General features: G+C 30.7%; 1 long non-coding RNA gene across 1 annotated transcript; it reads left to right on the top strand.

The window, feature by feature from the left end:
- The first annotated feature begins 2,501 nt into the window (after positions 1 to 2,501).
- LOC128286552 (uncharacterized) lies at positions 2,502 to 4,739 on the top strand. The gene is made up of 3 exons (XR_008277159.1): positions 2,502 to 2,713; positions 2,981 to 3,040; positions 4,406 to 4,739. It is a non-coding gene; the product is annotated as an uncharacterized LOC128286552 (long non-coding RNA).
- The last annotated feature ends 680 nt before the right edge of the window (positions 4,740 to 5,419 follow it).

Genomic DNA, 5,419 nt, shown 5'->3' on the forward strand with positions numbered 1-5,419 from the left:
TCAATTTCCATTGAAATTGCCTAATAAAATCATCTCAAAAACAAATTAAAGCTTTAATTTCATTCTATTTAATCATAAACTTACAGAACTCAACCATGGTGACTTTAAATTTCATCCATGAAATCAAAAACTAATGAATTTAATAGTAGGATCTAGTTGTAAAAGTCTTAGAAACACAAAATTACAAGAAAAGGCAAGGATTAACTCACTTGGTGCAAAATTATGAAATACCAGCTTAGAGAACCCTCCTATGGCGTTTTTAGCTGCTGGAATTGAAGAGAAATGAAGAGAAATCTAGATATTTCCTATTTAGTCCTAGTTTTATTTAGTTAATTTTGCAATATTCCAATTTTACCCTTAATTTATCAATTTTTCTGCTGATTGCATACCCTTGCCGTCCAGCCCAAATAACTTTTGGGTCTAATTGCCTTTTAAATCCTTTCTCATTAGACTCTTAAGCTATTTAATCACTCTAGCAACTTTTACACCTATTACAATTTAGTCCTTTTCATTTAATTGACTACCCAAACATTAAAATTTCCTAACGAAATTTTAATACCACATTAATAACATTTCATAAATATTTATAAAATTATTTTCGACTCGGTTTTACGAGATAGAGGTCCCGATACCTTATTTTACCCAATTTCTTTAATAATTTCTTTTTCTAACTAATCACTAAATCGATAAAATTTTCCTATCAATATTTTCATACGATTTTCCTATCATATCAATTTTCAAGCAAAAATATTGAAATAAATTTCTCTTTAAATCGGATCTATGGTTACGAAACCATTGTTCCGATAACCTTGAATTTAGGCCATTACATGGCAGGTCGGCTCGGGGTTGGAGATCGTCGGAGGCAAAATCACACTATCAAACTATCATTTTTGGAAAAATTAATTCAAATATTAGAAATATCAAGTGAGTGGCATGTATAGGAAGTTGGTTTATGATATGTATTTTTATTATGATTTTGACATTACGTATCAATCTGCATTGAGTTATCGTATATGATCATGAGATGTGGTCCTTATCCATTATGGTTTATAAGTTTAATTAATCGTGCCATGTCCTACGTTTTGATGTGATGATATAGTTAGCTTTGTTTGTTATGCATGTGTTCGAAAAGTTTTTAATTTAGAAGAAATTTTATGGCCCCGTTTTCGTCTATGTGTATTGTTAAGTCTGGTAATGCCTCGTACTCTGTTCCGGCCTTGAATATGGGTAAGGGGTGTTACATTTTCTCCTTACTAAATCCATTTCTTTGTTACTTGGGCAGAATGAAACCCTGCTTTTTGTTTTTTTATTACTATATGTATTTTTTTAAAGTTATATCAAGTTGATAAAATATAAACATTAATGGTTAAATTTGATATTATGTTTACATAATATAAGGATTTATAGGCATGGGATCAATATCCTTCATAGTTGTCTAATCTCAATTCAACTTTAAATATAGCTTTTAAATTTTGCTTAAGCCCATCTACTTTTACAAATGACTGACTTAAATATATTTTAAATATAATTATTTTATTTAATATTTAACAATCATATATATTATATCTTTTTTTATTAAATTTTTAATACAATTCTTATTATTTACCCATAACCTTTCAAACTTTGAAGAATAATATTTGTTCTAAATAAATCTGAACCACATTCTCTTACATATTGCAACTACAATCATGTTAACCTCAATAAGTATATTTTATTAAATTTCTAAAATAAACGATTTAACATATTTTTAAATATTATATTAGAGCATAATATATTAGGCCCATAGAAAGCATGATAAAGTTTGGTAATTGAATAAAAGAGGACACTTGTCCTTGAAACGTGGATGCAAATAAATCTAATAAATAATTGAACCACATCATGTAAATAATAATAGGGTTGAGCCTAGATTTTTGTTTAGGGGTTGAGGTTATTGTAAAATTTTATATTCAGAATTTTTGGAGATAAAAAACATGATTGTATTTCAAAATTAGTCATTTTCATTCTGGGATGCCAAATTTTATTATTTTATGTTAAGATGTCCAACCTGAAGTTTACAAAAATAATTCAAAATTGTAAGAAAATAACCTAGATTTGTAAACTTTCATAATAATAAATAATGACATTTAAATATATATATATTTGTCCCGAGACAGGTCTAATCGTAGAAAGACTTGAGCATGAATTTGATGAGTGGACTCAACATCTTACACGTCATTATCCCTTCTTTTTTTTTTTAAATAATGAAACCAACACTCTAGAACTTAATGGTCAGTCGGTGTCAAAATATCTTTGGTAGGTAATAACTGCCGGGGATATTTAATTATTTTTTTAATAACATGATTTTCTTAAAATATTAACTATTCTGTTGGCAATATTTTATTATTTACTTCCTTTATTATTTATTTCATAACACATTTGTGTTTGGTTGAAGGTAATGGCTAAGTCATTACATGCCTATTACCAACCTATTCTTCAGGCCCACTTAAACTGGCATTTGGTTAAATAGAATATCCTATTACGGGTGTATTTCATTCCGGACTTAAGCAAAGATTTTTAGAGATTTCTATTCTATTGCCTTTTCACCGTTTAGCTATTCCTTGCTTGAAGAACCCTATTCTACCCTTACCAAAATTTCACCTCAAAAACATTCTCAATTGGCAGCCATTTCACATACCCTTCTACTCCGGTATTCCTCCCCTTCATCCAAGGTTAGGTAAATATTTTTGCTTCTTCTTACCTTCACATCATCTTCCTTCTTCTTCCTTCCGCCATTTCTGCCTTTTCATTTTTGCCTTTTCATTTTTTTTGGTATTAAAAAAATTCTCAAGCTTTTTGTATTTTAAGATTATTTTGTCTTGCTAATAAATGTCAATGCTTTTAGGGTAGGAGAGGCACCCTTCCATCAAACACACTGTAAATTCCTGCTTTTAGGGTAGTATGAATCTTATGTCTATGTTTTCCCTGTTTATCTTTTCTACAGCTTTTTGAAAGAATTTTAGAAATTCCAGCAACATGGCTTAAAGGAGGAGCCACTGGTGAGGTGCTTTTCTGACTTCACTTTGTTTTTTTTTCCTGCAATTGTGTTTTTTTTTCATTATATACAATAAATATCGTGTTGTGATTTTTTTAGAAGCAATATGGACAATCTAGTTATTTTATACGCATTCCAGTACCATGTCCAAGGTTGCTTTTACTATTCCAATATGATATTTATGATCTCTTTTACTCCTTTTCAATTGACTTCTCTTTATTTCTTAAATTTCATTGCCGACTTCAATGGAAGTTGTTGAGTGAATTTCATGCTTTACTTCCCATTGCATGATCAATGAAGGGGGATAGATTTCATAGTATCATTACACTTTATTATCATGTTGCTCCAACTCTCATTTTTCATGAAGTATCCATATCTGACACATATCAGACCATGGCTATGGCCCTAAAGACATTCCAAATACATGAATAACTTAGAAAAATACCATTTTCTGTGTACTTAATGTCGATATGATGTATGAAGAGTTTTTGATCATTTATGGCCAGCACATGCAATTGAAATGAGCACGAAAAAAAACATTATTCTCTCTGTAGTAGGTTCTAGGTCTGAAAGTCATTTTCTATGTAGTTTGTTGCATGGTTAATGATTGTCTCTGTTTTATACAGTTTATCACTCTATCTGCAAATGATTCATCGGTACTCTTCTTCTTTTTTCCTGTTTTTTTGTTGTTATGTTCCAGTAGTCTTGAATGCTTTAGTTATTTTATAGGTGCTAATGGTACATTCCAGTCTTTTAAGATTATGACATGAAATAATTTTTATCTTCATGGGGGAATTATAATTCAATCAACCTAATATGAATAGAGTTGGTAAGATTCAGTGTTTGCAGTTATTATGAATTGAAGAGTGGCATAAGATAAGAGAAGCAGGTTCATGTATTCCTCTTTGTAGATTTTCAAAAGCTGAAGTGGGTGCAGTTGTTGGGAAATAATTTCCTCAAGAGTCAGTTTTTTATTTCTTTCTATAGGAGTTGCCCCCATTTTGATGGCAATGTACTGGCCTATTAGTAAACTCATCATAACTTTGCTGTCTCTATGCCACATCATTATTTATCTTTCCTTTTTTTCTTTCCACAATTGTTGGAAAAAATTGGTCAACTGTTTAGCTTAGATTGCCCAATCCTTCTTTTCAGATGCATTACTATTTTTCTCAAATTTTAGCAATCAGTCCTATTGCAAGACTAAACTCCATTTGGCTTGGGTCTTGATGTTTAATATAGGAATTGCAAATGTTCTTACACATGTCTTTGCCTTTGTTATTGCATCAATTTGATATTACTTTTCTGGTCTGGGTGGTGTCATGAGGATATCATTTTCTTAAACGTTTGCTGTTTCTCTTTTCCTGTTGTCATTAGGTTATGTTTTCTCCGCAGCGATTGAGATCTAAACATTTGAGAAAGATGGTTTTAGCAAAAAAATGAACTTGAACGTTGCACCTAAAATTTGATCCAGAAGAAGGAAGAACATTGACTGGATGAAAATCAAGTAAACCTTGGCTTGATGTCTGTTAATAAAAACAGCAAAAGTGAGATATGATTGCTTAGAAAGGAAAATTTTTCCTGTTTTTTTGTTGTTATGTTCCAGTAGTCTTGAATGCTTTAGTTATTTTATAGGTGCTAATGGTACATTCCAGTCTTTTAAGATTAATTCAATAAGATAAATAAAACAAAACCTGGGTTTTAAGTAAGATTTGATGGGAGTCTGCCCACAAACTAACTTTGATGAAGTGCCGGCCCCGGCCAGGCTGAAATTTTCGAGCTCAGATTTGACAAAATTTTGTTCACTTAGTCGTAACAACTCTTTTGTAATTGCTACCTAAGATACAATTCTTCCTTCTGCTGAAACCATCTTACTTTCTCCATTTCTAAACATCCACAATAAATATTTGCTTTGTATGGTTGCTAATTACGTGTTGTGGTAGAACATACTTTTAACCTTTAGGTTCCTCCCAAGGGGTTTTTCTCCCATTGTTTTCTATTTTCAGGTTCAATATTTTAGCCTCACGCAAGCTGCTGATTTTATTGCAACAGTGCTTTAATTTGAGCCAAAGACTTTTTCATTTGTCAAAGGAATTCAGGATTCCAATCTTAAACTCAGAACTCTATAGATAGTCTATTCATTTGAAAGTTACTTAACAACAAATTAATAGAGATGAAGTTTGGATTATTGTTAAAATTGAATAATTGTGACAATGTGATATATCAAACGCTTTTAACAGACCAAGAATTGTAGAAGATGTTTTGCACTACAATGTTAATTTGATATTTTGATTAAAAATCCGTAACTGTCAATTAGCTATAACTTTTGATGCAAGTGATTTTTCTACTTCATTTAATGATGTTGCCACTTTATTGGCGAAAAATATACAG

The sequence above is a fragment of the Gossypium arboreum genome, chromosome 13 (assembly GCF_025698485.1).
Source record: "Gossypium arboreum isolate Shixiya-1 chromosome 13, ASM2569848v2, whole genome shotgun sequence".
In the NCBI taxonomy this organism is placed as follows: domain Eukaryota; kingdom Viridiplantae; phylum Streptophyta; class Magnoliopsida; order Malvales; family Malvaceae; genus Gossypium; species Gossypium arboreum.